A 20,187-nucleotide genomic window follows, 5' to 3' on the forward strand; every position below is an offset into this window, starting at 1 on the left:
AGGGCAAGCTGCTAGAAGAGGAAGGAAGAGGAGGGGGAGAAGGGCTCTCAGCAGTGTTCAGGGAGCAATTCTCCTACCTGAGCCTCAGCGAGGAACAATGTGTGAGATGTCTGTGCTTCACTAAGGACGTCCTCACTGAAATCTGCTGCCTGCTGCAGCCACAACTCCAACCTCAGAGCAGGGCAAGGATCACATTGCCAGTGGCTGTGAAGGTGACTCTGGTGATGAACTTTTATGCGTCTGGCTCTTTCCAGGCTGGAGCTGGAGATATTTGCAACATCTCACAGTTTGTCATCCACTGTTATGTAAGGGAGGTCACTGAGACTCTCTATTCAATGAGACTACATTTCATTCTCTCTTGCCAGAGACCAGCAGGCGGAGCGAGCATGTGGCTTTACTTGGATTACAGGCTTCTCCATGGTGCAGGGTGCCATTGACTGCATGCATGTCGCTTTGCGGGCACCGCATGTCAACTCTGTGATCTACCGGAACCGCAAGGGATTCCACTCCCTCAATGTGCAGCAGGTGCGGGACCATACTCAGCGCATCATGCAGGTCAATGCCCATTATCCTGGCAGCAGTCATGAAGCCTTTGTCCTGTGGCAGCCCGCTGCACCAGCTCTATTTCAGCCACCACAACAAACCAAAGGGTGGGTACTGGGCGATGAGGGCTAGCCTTTGATAACATGGCCATGACTCCAGTGTGCAACCCCCGAATATGTAGGCAGCATGCATACAATGAGAGCCATGCTGCAACACAAATCTGGACGTATTTGAGTCACACAAAAGGGACCAATCTGTCCCCATTGACTGTAATGGGTTTGAATGCATTTCCCATTTGCTTAACTGGTTTGTGCTCTGTTTGAAATGTCCCACTGATTTCTCAAGTGCTGGACAAACAAATCCTTAATTGTTCAGTAAACAGTATTCAAGTGTTTTGTAAACAATCCATTGTCCTGCGGTTACAGTCCCACCGCAATTGATTGACAGCTTCAAGTGCTTAATCCCTTGAGTCAACACTGTTGAAATCTTGCAAACAAACAATCCTTTGTTCAATGTTGAACTTCCTAAACCGCAGTTGATTGACAGTTTAAGTGCCTCAAGTACTTCAGAAGCTGTTATTTTTTTTCAAATCCTGTGTCAGCCAGTGATGTGAGATATTCAGACAGGCTGTCTTTCTCTTTTGCCACGAGGCCTGGCAGCCATCTTTGATGCCCTGGGTTTTTAAGGTTAATTCCAACCAGGTTTTCTTTAATCAAATATTCTTTGGGGGCTGTCGAAATTTTCCGAAATTTTCCGAACCTTACAAACCTTGCCATCATGAGGGCACTGCCATTGCCACCAGCTATACGGTGAGCAGCTGAGGAGCAGGAGGAAGGGAGGAGGCAACCAAGATGGCCCTTTTCTGCCTGGGCAGTCTGTGAAGAACTCATCCGACTGCGATACCAGTAACCATTACCCCAATTCCGCATTCATCAACAGTCCCACACCTTCCCTTCCCTCTGTCACTGACCACCAGAGCGTCTGCTTGGCCACATTGCAAAAATGAAAGCCTCCACATTCCAAACCAAATTTATAAATCAAATCATGCCATATTGCATACAAATGTCAACTAATCACCCTTGTGCATTCCCTCAGTGCCTGTCTTCCATGTGCCTTTGCCTGTCCTAGTGCTCCTACACAGTGCTACCCCAGTGGCTGCAATATGGCTGGTGGAAGGCTGCTGACTTTCAGTGGGGGAGACTGCAGATGGCCTTGCAGACGACCTCGAGCAGCTCTGGGCCTAGATGGCCGAACTGCAGACTGCACCAGCTCAGTATTGGCAGCAGCACCCTGGGCTGGCTGGTTGACAGAAAACAGCAAGGGCACTAGCGGAGTGGCAGTGATGGGAGGGTGATTGCTGTCACCCTGAGAGCGGACTGGAGCTCTTGCTCCATGGAGCTACTGCCACTCCCCCCGGGGTGGTTCCTCAGCAATCATAGTAACCTGTTGGAGGTCAGATTGCAGGACTGCTGCAAGACCCTGCAAGACCCTTTGACCAGTCAGTTCCAGAGTCATGATGGCAGCAGTCTGAGCTTTATGGCAGCAAGCTGATTTTGCATGGCAGAGTTCTGAGCTTCCGCTGCAGGACTCAGATGTTGGGGGGCTGCTGCTTGTGCTGCAATGGAAGCTGCAACGGAAGCTGCAACATTGGCCATCAGACATTGCATCATGGTTGGGTCCACAGTTGCTCTAATGGAGTTGGCCACCACTTCCATGCTGAAAAGGATGTGCTCCGAGCTCTGCACAAAGCCCTGTGCCAAGTTGGTGCCCGACTCCTCCACGCTCCTTGACATTGTACGCAGGCTTTCTGGCAGGCTTCCAACTGCACCAAGCATTTCATTGTGCACACCCATCACCTTCTTCTGAAGGCCGCCCCATCGAAGTGCTCATCTGAGTCCTCTGCAGCAGAACTTGTGTGCAACCTCACCCTCCGGCGAGCTGGCGCCTGCACTATCCTTTCCCCCTGCCTTGGTTGCAGCCCACTTGTGCCCAGTATCTCACCACGTGCAGATCCTGACTCTATGCTCTCCTCTAAATTATGCGGAATGTCAGCATCTGAGTTGATGGCTGCCAGTGTGAAATTGTGATGTGGAGATGCCGGTGTTGGACTGGGGTGGACAATTGTGAGAAGTCACACAACGCCAGGTTATAGTCCAATAGCTTTATTTGAAATCACAAGCTTTCGGAGCGCTGCTCCTTCATCAGGTTAAGTGAAGAGATGCATATATGCATCTCTTCACTTCACCTGACGAAGGAGCAGCGCTCCGAAAGATTGTGATTTCAAATAAAGCTGTTGGACTATAACCTGGTGTTGTGTGACTTCTCACAAGTGTGAAATTGAGTGATGGTGTGACTTATCATCACTTTCTTCTTGCTCTTCCACCCTGCCATGATGCCACCATTACAAATACAAGTCCAGGCACAACTACCTGGCAATGGTTGAAGAGCACTGCCTCCAGAGGCTGAGACTTATTAGGGAAGTAGTTACAGAGATATGCCACCTTATTTAAAGTGCAGTATTGGGTAACACGGTGTCTGTCTGTCTTTTTTGAAAAAACTAACATTTACATATGTCTTCTCCACTATAAACAAAACATAGCAAGAATGAAGTAGAAAAATTGAATTCTTATATGCAGGATCCACTTATATTCTAACTAGCTGGAGTGCCCGGTAGTGCCGAGGGAACTCAAGAACCCAGCGCCATGTTTATAAAACTGTTCATGAGACTGTTGGGATTGAAGAAATCTTCCTAAGCACCCAGGAGGTGGTTCTTTAACTTTGTTTTTTGTTAATGGAGAACAAATAACTTTCGTATATATATATAAATGAATTTGTCTGTCTGTCTCTCTGTCTGGGAAGGAGAGAGAGAGAGAGAGGGAAAGAGAGAGAGAGAGGGAAAGAGAGAGGGGGAAGGCGAGAGAGAGAGAGGGAAGGAGAGAGAGAGAGGGGGGAAGGAGAGAGAGAGAGGGGGGGAAGGAGAGAGAGAGAGAGGGGGAAGGAGAGAGACAGAGAGGGGGAAGGAGAGAGAGAGAGAGAGGGAAGGAGAGAGAGAGAGAGCGTGAAGGAGAGAGAGAGAGGGGGAAGGAGAGAGAGAGGGGGGAAGGAGAGAGAGGGGGTAGGAGAGAGAGAGAGAGGGAAGGAGAGAGAGAGAGGGGGAATGAAAGAGAGAGAGAAAAGAGAGAGAGAGAGGGGGGAAGGAGAGAGAGAGGGGTAAGGAGAGAGAGGGGGAAGGAGAGAGAGAGAAAGGGCGAAGGGGAGAGAGAGAGAGGGGGAAGGAGAGAGAGAGAGGGAAGGAGAGAGAGAGAGAGGGAAGGAGAGAGAGAGAGAGAGAGAAGGAGAGGGAGAGAGAGGGGGAAGGAGAGAGAGAGAGGGGAAGGAGAGAAAGAGAGGGGGAAGGAGAGAGAGAGACAGGGGGAAGGAGAGAGAGAGAGAGGGGGAAGGAGAAAGAGAGAGGGAAGGAGAGAGAGAGAGAGGGAAGGAGAGAGAGAGAGGGAAGAAGAGAGAGACAGGGAAGGAGAGAGAGAGAGAGAGGGAAGGAGAGAGAGACAGAGAGAGGGAGAGTTCCCCAGACACCCTTCATTTTAAAGCCCTCCAGACCCAAGAGCTGAACCCAGAAATGAGTCCCCTGAGTCAGCTGCTACTGAAACTAAGTACTCCTACTCAGCCGGACCCTGACTAGTCCCAGACCAACACTGCCCTCCAAACACCAATCCGAGTGAACCAAATCATTAAACAATGCAAAGAAACCTACCTGGAACATTGGAACAAAATAACCAAAAGCCAAAGCAGATTAGAATGTTACCGGGCCCTAAAAAGAGAATATAAACTGGCAGACTATCTCTCGACCATCAGAGACACAAAACAGAGACAGACCCTCACCAGGTACAGACTAAGCGACCACCAACTGGCAATTGAAAAAGGAAGATACAAGAAATCCTGGCAGCCTAGAGAGAATAGAATATGTGATCAATGTCTGGCCGGCGAGGTTGAGACAGAGATGCACTTCCTCCTAAAATGCGAAAAATTCAACAAAACAAGAAACATATATTTTGACAAGCTCAGCCAAACAACCCCAGATTTCAAAGAATTGGATGACCTGTCAAAATTAAGATTAGCCCTGGGAGAAGGAGACAGACCATACCTTGGTGCCCAATATGTAACAACATGTCACAACCTGAGGAACAGTGAGGGACTAACGAGCACACCCATAGTATATATACTCTAAAAATGTTTAAATCAATACCGAATGTACCCAACGACTGTTTAAAAATTAATACTGAATGTACCCAACGAGGGTCAACGACTGTTTAAATTAATATTGTCTGTACCCAACGAAGGTCAAAATTGTTTGACACCTACAGAATGTTGGAAAACTGTACTTTTTGTTATGTAAGCTTTGGCAATATGGTTCCCTGTAAACTTTCATGCCAATAAAGCATTTGAATTGAATTGAATTGAATTGAAAATTGAGGGAAGGAGAGAGGGAAGGGGAGAAAGAGAGAGGGAAGGAGAGAGAGAGAGAGAGGGAAGGAGAGAGAGAGAGGGTAGGAGAGAGAGAGAGAGAGAGGGAAGGAGAGAGAGAGAGAGGGAAGGAGAGAGAGACAGAGAGAGAGAGGGAAGGAGAGAGAGAGAGGGAAGGAGAGAGAGACAGAGAGAGAGAGGGAAGGAGTGAGAGAGAGAGAGAGGGAAGGAGAGAGAGAGAGGGAAGGAGAGAGAGAGAGAGAGAGGGAAGGAGAGAGAGAGAGAGGGGAAGGGGAGAGGGAAGGAGAGAGAGAGAGAGAGGGAAGGAGAGAGAGACAGAGAGAGAGAGGGAAGGAGAGAGAGAGAGAGGGGGAAGGAGAGAGAGACAGAGAGAGAGAGGGAAGGAGAGAGAGAGAGAGGGAAGGAGAGAGAGAGAGAGAGGGAAGGAGAGAGTGAGAGAGAGAGAGAGGGAAGGAGAGAGTGAGGGAAGGAGATAGAGCAGAGAGGAAGACACCCTGGGGAAGGGGGTAGACTCAGAGCCCGGCGGGTGAAGAAGGGCGGCCACCATTTTGTGAGGTCGGCGGGAAGTTTGAATTGCGGCGGCCGAAGGAAGGAAGGAAGGAAGAAGGCGAGATTGTGGGTTTAAATTTTTTTTAAAAGGATCCAGAGAGAGGAGATGTAGGTGAAGCCAGAGGTTCTCATTGCTCGGGCTGTGTGTGTGTTGTGTGAGGAGATGGAGACTCCCTCCCCGCGCTCCTTTCCCACCCCCTCACACTTTCCCTCCCTCACCCTCTCTCTCTCCCTCCCCCTCTCTCTCCCTGCCCCTCTCTCTCCCTCCCCCCCTCTCTGTCTCTCTCCCCTCTCTCCCCTCCCATTTTGTGAGCATCGGTGGGAAACTCGAGCGGCAGAGCGGGGCTATAAAAGGCCCCAGAGACCAGGTAAGGCCTCAGAGCGTCGGCGGGAAACTCGAGCGGCAGAGCGGGGCTATAAAAGGCCCCAGAGACCAGGTAAGGCCTCAGAGCGTCGGCGAGAAACTCGAGCGGCAGAGCGGGGCTATAAAAGGCCCCAGAGACCAGGTAAGGCCTCAGAGCGTCGGCGGGAAACTCGAGCGGCAGAGCGGGGCTATAAAAGGCCCCAGAGACCAGGTAAGGCCTCAGAGCGTCGGCGGGAAACTCGAGCGGCAGAGCGGGGCTATAAAAGGCCCCAGAGACCAGGTAAGGCCTCAGAGCGTCGGCGGGAAACTCGAGTGGCAGAGCGGGGCTATAAAAGGCCCCAGAGACCAGGTAAGGCCTCAGAGCGTCGGCGGGAAACTTGAGCGGCAGAGCGGGGCTATAAAAGGCCCCAGAGACCAGGTAAGGCCTCAGAGCGTCGGCGGGAAACTTGAGCGGCAGAGCGGGGCTATAAAAGGCCCCAGAGACCAGGTAAGGCCTCAGAGCGTCGGCGGGAAACTCGAGCGGCAGAGCGGGGCTATAAAAGGCCCCAGAGACCAGGTAAGGCCTCAGAGCGTCGGCGGGAAACTCGAGCGGCAGAGCGGGGCTATAAAAGGCCCCAGAGACCAGGTAAGGCCTCAGAGCGTCGGCGGGAAACTCGAGCGGCAGAGCGGGGCTATAAAAGGCCCCAGAGACCAGGTAAGGCCTCAGAGCGTCGGCGGGAAACTCGAGCGGCAGAGCGGGGCTATAAAAGGCCCCAGAGACCAGGTAAGGCCTCAGAGCGTCGGCGGGAAACTCGAGTGGCAGAGCGGGGCTATAAAAGGCCCCAGAGACCAGGTAAGGCCTCAGAGCGTCGGCGGGAATCTCGAGCGGCAGAGCGGGGCTATAAAAGTCTCCAGAGACCAGGTAAGGCCTCAGAGCGTCGGCGGGAAACTTGAGCGGCAGAGCGGGGCTATAAAAGGCCCCAGAGACCAGGTAAGGCCTCAGAGCGTCGGCGGGAAACTCGAGCGGCAGAGCGGGGCTATAAAAGGCCCCAGAGACCAGGTAAGGCCTCAGAGCGTCGGCGGGAAACTTGAGCGGCAGAGCGGGGCTATAAAAGGCCCCAGAGACCAGGTAAGGCCTCAGAGCGTCGGCGGGAATCTCGAGCGGCAGAGCGGGGCTATAAAAGTCTCCAGAGACCAGGTAAGGCCTCAGAGCGTCGGCGGGAAACTCGAGCGGCAGAGCGGGGCTATAAAAGTCTCCAGAGACCAGGTAAGGCCTCAGAGCGTCGGCGGGAAACTCGAGCGGCAGAGCGGGGCTATAAAAGGCCCCAGAGACCAGGTAAGGCCTCAGAGCGTCGGCGGGAAACTTGAGCGGCAGAGCGGGGCTATAAAAGGCCCCAGAGACCAGGTAAGGCCTCAGAGCGTCGGCGGGAAACTCGAGCGGCAGAGCGGGGCTATAAAAGGCCCCAGAGACCAGGTAAGGCCTCAGAGCGTCGGCGGGAAACTCGAGCGGCAGAGCGGGGCTATAAAAGTCTCCAGAGACCAGGTAAGGCCTCAGAGCGTCGGCGGGAAACTCGAGCGGCAGAGCGGGGCTATAAAAGTCTCCAGAGACCAGGTAAGGCCTCAGAGCGTCGGCGGGAAACTCGAGCGGCAGAGCGGGGCTATAAAAGTCTCCAGAGACCAGGTAAGACCTCAGAGCGTCGGCGGGAAACTCGAGCGGCAGAGCGGGGCTATAAAAGGCCCCAGAGACCAGGTAAGGCCTCAGAGCGTCGGCGGGAAACTCGAGCGGCAGAGCGGGGCTATAAAAGGCCCCAGAGACCAGGTAAGGCCTCAGAGCGTCGGCGGGAAACTCGAGCGGCAGAGCGGGGCTATAAAAGTCTCCAGAGACCAGGTAAGGCCTCAGAGCGTCGGTGGGAAACTCGAGCGGCAGAGCGGGGCTATAAAAGTCTCCAGAGACCAGGTAAGGCCTCAGAGCATCGGCGAGAAACTCGAGCGGCAGAGCGGGGCTATAAAAGGCCCCAGAGACCAGGTAAGGCCTCAGAGCGTCGGCGGGAAACTCGAGCGACAGAGCGGGGCTATAAAAGTCTCCAGAGACCAGGTAAGGCCTCAGAGCATCGGCGAGAAACTCGAGCGGCAGAGCGGGGCTATAAAAGGCCCCAGAGACCAGGTAAGGCCTCAGAGCGTCGGCGGGAAACTCGAGCGGCAGAGCGGGGCTATAAAAGTCTCCAGAGACCAGGTAAGGCCTCAGAGCGTCGGCGAGAAACTCGAGCGGCAGAGCGGGGCTATAAAAGGCCCCAGAGACCAGGTAAGGCCTCAGAGCGTCGGCGGGAAACTCGAGCGGCAGAGCGGGGCTATAAAAGGCCCCAGAGACCAGGTAAGGCCTCAGAGCGTCGGCGGGAAACTCGAGCGGCAGAGCGGGGCTATAAAAGGCCCCAGAGACCAGGTAAGGCCTCAGAGCGTCGGCGGGAAACTCGAGCGGCAGAGCGGGGCTATAAAAGTCTCCAGAGACCAGGTAAGGCCTCAGAGCGTCGGCGGGAAACTCGAGCGGCAGAGCGGGGCTATAAAAGGCCCCAGAGACCAGGTAAGGCCTCAGAGCGTCGGCGGGAAACTCGAGCGGCAGAGCGGGGCTATAAAAGGCCCCAGAGACCAGGTAAGGCCTCAGAGCGTCGGCGGGAAACTCGAGTGGCAGAGCGGGGCTATAAAAGGCCCCAGAGACCAGGTAAGGCCTCAGAGCGTCGGCGGGAATCTCGAGCGGCAGAGCGGGGCTATAAAAGTCTCCAGAGACCAGGTAAGGCCTCAGAGCGTCGGCGGGAAACTTGAGCGGCAGAGCGGGGCTATAAAAGGCCCCAGAGACCAGGTAAGGCCTCAGAGCGTCGGCGGGAAACTCGAGTGGCAGAGCGGGGCTATAAAAGTCCCCAGAGACCAGGTAAGGCCTCAGAGCGTCGGCGGGAAACTTGAGCGGCAGAGCGGGGCTATAAAAGGCCCCAGAGACCAGGTAAGGCCTCAGAGCGTCGGCGGGAAACTTGAGCGGCAGAGCGGGGCTATAAAAGGCCCCAGAGACCAGGTAAGGCCTCAGAGCGTCGGCGGGAAACTCGAGCGGCAGAGCGGGGCTATAAAAGGCCCCAGAGACCAGGTAAGGCCTCAGAGCGTCGGCGGGAATCTCGAGCGGCAGAGCGGGGCTATAAAAGTCTCCAGAGACCAGGTAAGGCCTCAGAGCGTCGGCGGGAAACTCGAGCGGCAGAGCGGGGCTATAAAAGTCTCCAGAGACCAGGTAAGGCCTCAGAGCGTCGGCGGGAAACTCGAGCGGCAGAGCGGGGCTATAAAAGGCCCCAGAGACCAGGTAAGGCCTCAGAGCGTCGGCGGGAAACTTGAGCGGCAGAGCGGGGCTATAAAAGGCCCCAGAGACCAGGTAAGGCCTCAGAGCGTCGGCGGGAAACTCGAGCGGCAGAGCGGGGCTATAAAAGGCCCCAGAGACCAGGTAAGGCCTCAGAGCGTCGGCGGGAAACTCGAGCGGCAGAGCGGGGCTATAAAAGTCTCCAGAGACCAGGTAAGGCCTCAGAGCGTCGGCGGGAAACTCGAGCGGCAGAGCGGGGCTATAAAAGTCTCCAGAGACCAGGTAAGGCCTCAGAGCGTCGGCGGGAAACTCGAGCAGCAGAGCGGGGCTATAAAAGTCTCCAGAGACCAGGTAAGGCCTCAGAGCGTCGGCGGGAAACTCGAGCGGCAGAGCGGGGCTATAAAAGGCCCCAGAGACCAGGTAAGGCCTCAGAGCGTCGGCGGGAAACTCGAGCGGCAGAGCGGGGCTATAAAAGTCTCCAGAGACCAGGTAAGGCCTCAGAGCGTCGGCGGGAAACTCGAGCGGCAGAGCGGGGCTATAAAAGTCTCCAGAGACCAGGTAAGGCCTCAGAGCGTCGGCGGGAAACTCGAGCGGCAGAGCGGGGCTATAAAAGTCTCCAGAGACCAGGTAAGGCCTCAGAGCGTCGGCGGGAAACTCGAGCGGCAGAGCGGGGCTATAAAAGGCCCCAGAGACCAGGTAAGGCCTCAGAGCGTCGGCGGGAAACTCGAGCGGCAGAGCGGGGCTATAAAAGGCCCCAGAGACCAGGTAAGGCCTCAGAGCGTCGGCGGGAAACTCGAGCGGCAGAGCGGGGCTATAAAAGTCTCCAGAGACCAGGTAAGGCCTCAGAGCGTCGGCGGGAAACTCGAGCGGCAGAGCGGGGCTATAAAAGTCTCCAGAGACCAGGTAAGGCCTCAGAGCGTCGGCGGGAAACTCGAGCGGCAGAGCGGGGCTATAAAAGTCTCCAGAGACCAGGTAAGGCCTCAGAGCGTCGGCGGGAAACTCGAGCGGCAGAGCGGGGCTATAAAAGGCCCCAGAGACCAGGTAAGGCCTCAGAGCGTCGGCGGGAAACTCGAGTGGCAGAGCGGGGCTATAAAAGTCTCCAGAGACCAGGTAAGGCCTCAGAGCGTCGGCGGGAAACTCGAGCGGCAGAGCGGGGCTATAAAAGTCTCCAGAGACCAGGTAAGGCCTCAGAGCGTCGGCGGGAACATCGAGCGGCAGAGCGGGGCTATAAAAGGCCCCAGAGACCAGGTAAGGCCTCAGAGCGTCGGCGGGAAACTCGAGCGGCAGAGCGGGGCTATAAAAGTCTCCAGAGACCAGGTAAGGCCTCAGAGCGTCGGCGGGAAACTCGAGCGGCAGAGCGGGGCTATAAAAGGCCCCAGAGACCAGGTAAGGCCTCAGAGCGTCGGCGGGAAACTCGAGCGGCAGAGCGGGGCTATAAAAGTCTCCAGAGACCAGGTAAGGCCTCAGAGCGTCGGCGGGAAACTCGAGCGGCAGAGCGGGGCTATAAAAGGCCCCAGAGACCAGGTAAGGCCTCAGAGCGTCGGCGGGAAACTCGAGTGGCAGAGCGGGGCTATAAAAGGCCCCAGAGACCAGGTAAGGCCTCAGAGCGTCGGCGGGAATCTCGAGCGGCAGAGCGGGGCTATAAAAGTCTCCAGAGACCAGGTAAGGCCTCAGAGCGTCGGCGGGAAACTTGAGCGGCAGAGCGGGGCTATAAAAGGCCCCAGAGACCAGGTAAGGCCTCAGAGCGTCGGCGGGAAACTTGAGCGGCAGAGCGGGGCTATAAAAGGCCCCAGAGACCAGGTAAGGCCTCAGAGCGTCGGCGGGAAACTCGAGCGGCAGAGCGGGGCTATAAAAGGCCCCAGAGACCAGGTAAGGCCTCAGAGCGTCGGCGGGAATCTCGAGCGGCAGAGCGGGGCTATAAAAGTCTCCAGAGACCAGGTAAGGCCTCAGAGCGTCGGCGGGAAACTCGAGCGGCAGAGCGGGGCTATAAAAGTCTCCAGAGACCAGGTAAGGCCTCAGAGCGTCGGCGGGAAACTCGAGCGGCAGAGCGGGGCTATAAAAGGCCCCAGAGACCAGATAAGGCCTCAGAGCGTCGGCGGGAAACTTGAGCGGCAGAGCGGGGCTATAAAAGGCCCCAGAGACCAGGTAAGGCCTCAGAGCGTCGGCGGGAAACTCGAGCGGCAGAGCGGGGCTATAAAAGGCCCCAGAGACCAGGTAAGGCCTCAGAGCGTCGGCGGGAAACTCGAGCGGCAGAGCGGGGCTATAAAAGTCTCCAGAGACCAGGTAAGGCCTCAGAGCGTCGGCGGGAAACTCGAGCGGCAGAGCGGGGCTATAAAAGTCTCCAGAGACCAGGTAAGGCCTCAGAGCGTCGGCGGGAAACTCGAGCGGCAGAGCGGGGCTATAAAAGTCTCCAGAGACCAGGTAAGGCCTCAGAGCGTCGGCGGGAAACTCGAGCGGCAGAGCGGGGCTATAAAAGTCTCCAGAGACCAGGTAAGGCCTCAGAGCGTCGGCGGGAAACTCGAGCGGCAGAGCGGGGCTATAAAAGTCTCCAGAGACCAGGTAAGGCCTCAGAGCGTCGGCGGGAAACTCGAGCGGCAGAGCGGGGCTATAAAAGGCCCCAGAGACCAGGTAAGGCCTCAGAGCGTCGGCGGGAAACTCGAGCGGCAGAGCGGGGCTATAAAAGGCCCCAGAGACCAGGTAAGGCCTCAGAGCGTCGGCGGGAAACTCGAGCGGCAGAGCGGGGCTATAAAAGTCTCCAGAGACCAGGTAAGGCCTCAGAGCGTCGGCGGGAAACTCGAGCGGCAGAGCGGGGCTATAAAAGTCTCCAGAGACCAGGTAAGGCCTCAGAGCGTCGGCGGGAAACTCGAGCGGCAGAGCGGGGCTATAAAAGTCTCCAGAGACCAGGTAAGGCCTCAGAGCGTCGGCGGGAAACTCGAGCGGCAGAGCGGGGCTATAAAAGTCTCCAGAGACCAGGTAAGGCCTCAGAGCGTCGGCGGGAAACTCGAGCGGCAGAGCGGGGCTATAAAAGGCCCCAGAGACCAGGTAAGGCCTCAGAGCGTCGGCGGGAAACTCGAGCAGCAGAGCGGGGCTATAAAAGGCCCCAGAGACCAGGTAAGGCCTCAGAGCGTCGGCGGGAAACTCGAGCAGCAGAGCGGGGCTATAAAAGGCCCCAGAGACCAGGTAAGGCCTCACAGCGTCGGCGGGAAACTCGAGCGGCAGAGCGGGGCTATAAAAGGCCCCAGAGACCAGGTAAGGCCTCAGAGCGTCGGCGGGAAACTCGAGCGGCAGAGCGGGGCTATAAAAGTCTCCAGAGACCAGGTAAGGCCTCAGAGCGTCGGCGGGAAACTCGAGCGGCAGAGCGGGGCTATAAAAGGCCCCAGAGACCAGGTAAGGCCTCAGAGCGTCGGCGGGAAACTCGAGCGGCAGAGCGGGGCTATAAAAGGCCCCAGAGACCAGGTAAGGCCTCAGAGCGTCGGCGGGAAACTCGAGCGGCAGAGCGGGGCTATAAAAGGCCCCAGAGACCAGGTAAGGCCTCAGAGCGTCGGCGGGAAACTCGAGCGGCAGAGCGGGGCTATAAAAGTCTCCAGAGACCAGGTAAGGCCTCAGAGCGTCGGCGGGAAACTCGAGCGGCAGAGCGGGGCTATAAAAGTCTCCAGAGACCAGGTAAGGCCTCAGAGCGTCGGCGGGAAACTCGAGCGGCAGAGCGGGGCTATAAAAGTCTCCAGAGACCAGGTAAGGCCTCAGAGCGTCGGCGGGAAACTCGAGCGGCAGAGCGGGGCTATAAAAGGCCCCAGAGACCAGGTAAGACCTCAGAGCGTCGGCGGGAAACTCGAGCAGCAGAGCGGGGCTATAAAAGGCCCCAGAGACCAGGTAAGGCCTCACAGCGTCGGCGGGAAACTCGAGCGGCAGAGCGGGGCTATAAAAGGCCCCAGAGACCAGGTAAGGCCTCACAGCGTCGGCGGGAAACTCGAGCGGCAGAGCGGGGCTATAAAAGGCCCCAGAGACCAGGTAAGGCCTCAGAGCGTCGGCGGGAAACTCGAGCGGCAGAGCGGGGCTATAAAAGTCTCCAGAGACCAGGTAAGGCCTCAGAGCGTCGGCGGGAAACTCGAGCGGCAGAGCGGGGCTATAAAAGGCCCCAGAGACCAGGTAAGGCCTCAGAGCGTCGGCGGGAAACTCGAGCGGCAGAGCGGGGCTATAAAAGGCCCCAGAGACCAGGTAAGGCCTCAGAGCGTCGGCGGGAAACTCGAGCGGCAGAGCGGGGCTATAAAAGGCCCCAGAGACCAGGTAAGGCCTCAGAGCGTCGGCGGGAAACTCGAGCGGCAGAGCGGGGCTATAAAAGTCTCCAGAGACCAGGTAAGGCCTCAGAGCGTCGGCGGGAAACTCGAGCGGCAGAGCGGGGCTATAAAAGTCTCCAGAGACCAGGTAAGGCCTCAGAGCGTCGGCGGGAAACTCGAGCGGCAGAGCGGGGCTATAAAAGTCTCCAGAGACCAGGTAAGGCCTCAGAGCGTCGGCGGGAAACTCGAGCGGCAGAGCGGGGCTATAAAAGGCCCCAGAGACCAGGTAAGGCCTCAGAGCGTCGGCGGGAAACTCGAGCGGCAGAGCGGGGCTATAAAAGGCCCCAGAGACCAGGTAAGGCCTCAGAGCGTCGGCGGGAAACTCGAGCGGCAGAGCGGGGCTATAAAAGTCTCCAGAGACCAGGTAAGGCCTCAGAGCGTCGGCGGGAAACTCGAGCGGCAGAGCGGGGCTATAAAAGTCTCCAGAGACCAGGTAAGGCCTCAGAGCGTCGGCGGGAAACTCGAGCGGCAGAGCGGGGCTATAAAAGTCTCCAGAGACCAGGTAAGGCCTCAGAGCGTCGGCGGGAAACTCGAGCGGCAGAGCGGGGCTATAAAAGTCTCCAGAGACCAGGTAAGGCCTCAGAGCGTCGGCGGGAATCTCGAGCGGCAGAGCGGGGCTATAAAAGGCCCCAGAGACCAGGTAAGGCCTCAGAGCGTCGGCGGGAAACTCGAGCGGCAGAGCGGGGCTATAAAAGGCCCCAGAGACCAGGTAAGGCCTCAGAGCGTCGGCGGGAAACTCGAGCGGCAGAGCGGGGCTATAAAAGGCCCCAGAGACCAGGTAAGGCCTCAGAGCGTCGGCGGGAAACTCGAGCGGCAGAGCGGGGCTATAAAAGGCCCCAGAGACCAGGTAAGGCCTCAGAGCGTCGGCGGGAAACTCGAGCGGCAGCAGCGGGGCTATAAAAGGCTCCAGAGACCAGGTAAGACCTCAGAGCGTCGGCGGGAAACTCGAGCAGCAGAGCGGGGCTATAAAAGGCCCCAGAGACCAGGTAAGGCCTCACAGCGTCGGCGGGAAACTCGAGCGGCAGAGCGGGGCTATAAAAGGCCCCAGAGACCAGGTAAGACCTCAGAGCATCGGCGGGAATCTCGAGCGGCAGAGCGGGGCTATAAAAGGCCCCAGAGACCAGGTAAGGCCTCAGAGCGTCGGCGGGAAACTCGAGCGGCAGAGCGGGGCTATAAAAGGCCCCAGAGACCAGGTAAGGCCTCAGAGCGTCGGCGGGAAACTCGAGCGGCAGAGCGGGGCTATAAAAGGCCCCAGAGACCAGGTAGATTTACGAATCTCCGAACTCAGAACTCAAAGGGAAGGAGAGAGGTAAAAAATAATCGAAGTGTGATGTCACCAGAAAGCAGGTAAGTGATTGGTTGGTGAGTATTTCTCTCTGTTTAAACTTAAACTCTGTGGTTTATAGTTTCTAAGGTGTGATATTCATCATCTAAAATCAGGGCAGAGGGTAATTAAAAATAATATTAATAAATGTAATTAATTACATAGAATGGGAGAGCAGGTGATGTGTTGCTGCTGCAATATGTGGGAAATAGTGGACACCATTGATGCTCACGGTGATCACATTTGCAGTAAGTGCTGGCTGCTCGAGGAATTCCAGCTCCGTGTTGATGAGCTGGAATCCGAGCTTCAAACACTGAGACACATCAGGGAGGGCGAGTGTTACCTGGACACTGTGTTTCAGGAGGTAGTCACACCAATTAGAGTAATTAATTCAGATATAGTCCGTGGCCAGGGACAGGATGGTGTGACAAGAAGTGAGGCAGGTACGGGGATCCAGGAGGTAGTGTTGGAGGAGCAGCAGCCCTTGCTCTTGTCCAACAGGTTTGAGGCTCTTACTCCCTGTGAGGATGGGAACGGGGACTGCGGGGAGGATGAGCAACCTGGCCACAGCACCGTGGAGCAGGGGGCCATTCAAGTGGGGGTAGTTAAAAGAAATGTTGTAGTGGTAGGGGATAGTATCGTTAGGGGGATAGATAGGGTTCTTTGCAGCCGAGAGCGAGAGTCCCGAAGGCTGTGTTGCCTGCCCGGTGCCAGGTTTAAGGACATCTCCTCTGGGCTGGAGAGAAACTTGGAGTGGGAGGGGGAGGTTCCAGTTGTCGTGGTCCATGTTGGTACCAATGACATAGATAGGACAAGGAAAGAGGTTCTGCTGAGGGAGTTTGAGCAGCTAGGGGCCAAATTAAAAAGCAGAACAGCAAGGGTAATAATCTCTGGATTACTACCTGAGCCACGTGCAAATTTGGCTAGGGTAAATAAAATTAGAGAGTTAAATGCGTGGCTCAAAGACTGGTGTGGGAGAAATGGGTTTTGCTTCTTGGGACACTGACATCAGTACTGGGACAGGAGAGAGCAGTTCCGTTGGGACAGACTTCACTTGGTCAGTGCTGGGAATAGAATCCTGGCGAATCGAGTAACTAGGGCTGTAGAGAGGGCTTTAAACTAATTAGTAGGGGGGAGGTTGTAATAGAGTGAAAAATAAAAATGACAGCGGAGAAGGCAATAGAGCAAGGTAGCAGTAGGGGAATTAAAAACCAAAGCATGTCAGGAAGGGACAGAATGTATAATGATAAAGGTAAAATAGTAAAAGGGGTAAAAGCAGGAATAAATTGTAAGGAAACATATTTGAAAGTTCTTTATCTGAATGCACGCAGCATTTGTAACAAAATAGACAAGTTGATGGACAAATAACTACACATGGGTATGATCTGGTGGCCATTACAGAAACATGGCTGCAAGATGATCATGACTGAAAACTAAACGTACAAGGGTATTTGACAATTAGGAAGGACAGATAGGAAGGAAAGGGAGGTGGGGTTGCTATGTTAGTCAAGGATGGAATCACTGCAATAGTCAGAAATGATATTGGGTCAAACGATCAGGATAGTGAAACAGTTTGGGTGGAGATAAGGAATAATAAGGGGAAAAAGTCACTGGTGGGCATAGTCTATAGGCCTCCTAACAGTTGCAACTCTGTTGGTCGGAGTATAAATCAGGAAACAGTTGGGGCTTGCAATAAGGGAACAGCTATAATCATGGGCGATTTTAAATTTCATATTGACTGGACTAATCAAATTGGGAATGGCAACCTTGAGGAAGAGTTCATAGAGTGTATTAGGGACGGGTTCCTTGAGCAGTATGTAACTGAACCAACCAGGGGGCAGGCAATCTTAGATCTGGTCCTGTGTAATGAGACAGGATTAATAAAAAATGTCCTAGTAAAAGATCCCCTTGGAATGAGTGACCATAATATGGTTGAATTCCAAATTCAGTTTGAGGGTGAGAGAGTTGGATCTCAAACCAGCGTACTGAGCTTAAATAAAAGAGACTATGAAGGTATGAGAGTAGAATTGACTAAAGTGGACTGGAAAAACAGATTAAAGTGTAAGACGGTACAAGAGCAGTGGTCTACATTCAAGGAGATATTTCACATCTTTCAAGATAAATATATTCCTCTGAGGAAAAAGGGGAGTAAAAGAAAAGACGGCTTAGTAAAGTTATAAAGGATAGTATCCGACTGAAAACAAGGGCATATAAAGTAGCCAAATCTAGTGGGAGGATAGAAGATTGGGAAGCATTTAAAAGCCAGCAAACAATAACTAAAAGATTAATTAAGAAAGGGAAGATAGATTATGAAAGTAAACTAGCAAAAAATATAAAAACAGATAGCAAGAGTTTCTACAGCTATATAAAAAGAAAAAGGGTGGCTAAAGTGAACATTGATCCCTTAGAGGATGAGACCGGGAAACTAGTGTTGGGGAACATGGAGATGGCAAAGACATTGAACAAATATTTTGTATCAGTCTTTACAGTAGAGGACACTAAAAACCTCCTAACACTGGACAAACAGGGGGCAACGGGGGGGAGGAGGAGCTAAACATGATTAAAATCACTAAGGAGATGGTACTCGGTATAATAATGGGACTTAAGGTGAATAAATCCCCGGACCTGATGGCCTACATCCTAGGGTCTTGAGAGAAGTGGCGGTAGGGATTGTGGATGCATTGGTGATTATTTTCCAAAACTCCCTGGACTCAGGAATGGTCCCGGCAGATTGGAAAACTGCTAATGTAACACCCTTATTTAAGAAGGGAAGTAGACAAAAAGCTGGAAACTACAGACCAGTTAGCCTAACATCTGTGGTTGGCAAAATGTTGGAGTCCATTATTAAGGAAACAGTAACAGAGCATTTGGATAAACATAATTTAATAGGACAGAGTCAGCATGGTTTTATGAAGGGGAAGTCATGTTTGACAAATTTGCTCGAATTATTTGAGTACGTAACATATAGGGTGGATAAAGGGGAACAGTGGATGTAGTGTATCTGGACTTCCAAAAGGCATTTGACAAGGTTGCACACAAAAGATTACTGATCAAGATAAAAAATCACGGGATTGGGGGTCATATACTGGCATGGTTGGAAGATTGGCTATCTAACAGAAAACAAAGAGTTGGGATAAATGGTTCATTCTCAGGATGGCAATCAGTAACTAGTGGTGTTCTGCAGGGGTCAGTGCTGGGACCCCAACTCTTTACAATCTATATTAATGATTTGGAGGAAGGGACCGAGTGCAACGTATCCAAGTTTGCCGACGATACAAAGATGGAAGGGAAAGCAGTGAGTGAGGAGGACATAAAAAGCCTGCAAAAGGACATAGACAGGCTAAGTGAGTGGGCAGAGATTTGGCAGATGGAATATAATATTGGAAAGTGTGAGGTTATGCACTTTGGCAGAAAAAAATCAAAGAGCAAGTTATTATCTAAATGGAGAGAAACTGCAAAGTGCTACAGTACAAAGGGATCTAGGGCTCCTGGTGCATGAAACACAAAAAGTTAGTCTGCAGGTGCAGCAGGTGATCAGGAAGGCCAATGGAATCTTGGCTTTTATTGCAAGGGGGATGGAGTATAAAAACAGGGAGGTCTTGCTGCAGCTATACAGGGTATTGGTGAGGCCACACCTGGAATACTGCGTGCAGTTTTGGTTTCCATATTTAAGAAAAGATATACTTGCTCTCGAGGCGGTTCAGAGAACGTTCACTCGGTTGATTCCAGAGATGAGGGGGTTGACGTATGAGGAAAGGTTGAGTAGGTTGGGCCTCTACTCATTGGAGTTCAGAAGAATGAGAGGTGGTCTTATCGAAACATATAAGATTGTGAGGGGGCTTGATCGGGTGGATGCGGTGAGGATGTTTCCACTGATGGGTGAGACTAGAACTAGGGGGCATAATCTTAGAATAAGGGGCTGCCCTTTCAAAACTGAGATGAGGAGAAACTTCTTCACTCAGAGGGTAGTAAATCTATGGAAATTGCTACCCCAGAGAGCTGTGGAAGCTGCAACATTAAATAAATTTAAAACAGAGATATAAAGTATCCTAGCAGACAAGGGAATTAGGGGTTACGGGGAGAGGGCAGGGAAGTGGATGTGATTCTAGATTCGGATCAGCCATGATCCTATTGAATGGCGGAGCAGGCCCGAGGGGCCATATGACCTACTCCTGCTCTTACTTCTTATGTTCTTATGTTCTCCCTCCCTGCTCTCTCTCCCTCCCTCTCTCTCCCTCCCTCCCCTCTCCCTCTCTCTCCACTCTCCCGCTCCCTCCCCACTCTCTCTCCCTCCCTCTCTCTCCCTCCCTCCCCTCTCCCTCTCTCTCCCGCTCCCCCTCTCCTCTCCCTCCCGCTCTCCCTCCCTCTCTCCCTCCCTCCCCCTCTCTCTCTCCCTCCCCCTGTCTCTCCCTCCCCCTCTCTCTCTCCCTCCCCCTGTCTCTCCCTCCTTTCCTCTCTCTCCCTCCCTCCCCTCTCCCTCCCTAGGGTCTCAGGCCCGGCCCGACTCACCTCAGCTGTGCTCCCGCTCCGGCCCGAGCCCCTGTGTGCAGCCTAGTGCCTCAGGCCCGGACCGACTGACCTCAGCTGAGCTCCCGCTCCAACCCGAGCCCCCGTGCGCGGCCTAGCGCCTCAAGCCCGGCCTGACTCACTTCAGCTGAGCTCCCGCTCTGGCCCGAGCCCCCGTGCGTAGCCTAGCGCCTCAGGCCCGGCCCGAGTGAGCCCTGATGAGCTCCCGCTGCGGGCCTCCGACGCTGCTCCACTGCTGGATTTATTTTGGGATTAGCCTGGAGAGGGAGGGGGGGAAAGAGCACCTCAGGCCCAGCCCAATGGACCCCTGCCGCTCCGGTCTCTGGTTTTTCACGCTCCCGCACTAACGGCAGTTTGAAGGATTAGGCCCCGCCCACACATGCCATGAAATGCCCCCCGTGATGCAGCGTGCTCCCCCCGTAGGATTGGGCAACCTTCACGTCACTCAACGCTAATGAACCGTAGGATTGGTCAACTGCTAATGAGCGGATTTTGTCCGTTTTTTGAAAGTTTTTTGTATAGTGTCCAAACAATTTTTGTCTGACCAAAAAGTAAATACACCTATGACACTCCCTTAATGATAAGCTTTCTTTTGATACAACATATGTGTAGGTACGCTCTATAACTTTTGAGTGAAGCCCGGACATACATACAGACAGACAGACAGACAGACAGACAGACACCACCATCCTTTTATATATATAGATTTATTGATATGTAAAGTTGACTGCATTTTACCTCATGAACTGATTAA

The sequence above is a fragment of the Somniosus microcephalus genome, chromosome 1 (genome assembly GCF_052327205.1).
Source record: "Somniosus microcephalus isolate GS21.2 chromosome 1, FLI_Smic_1.0, whole genome shotgun sequence".
In the NCBI taxonomy this organism is placed as follows: domain Eukaryota; kingdom Metazoa; phylum Chordata; class Chondrichthyes; order Squaliformes; family Somniosidae; genus Somniosus; species Somniosus microcephalus.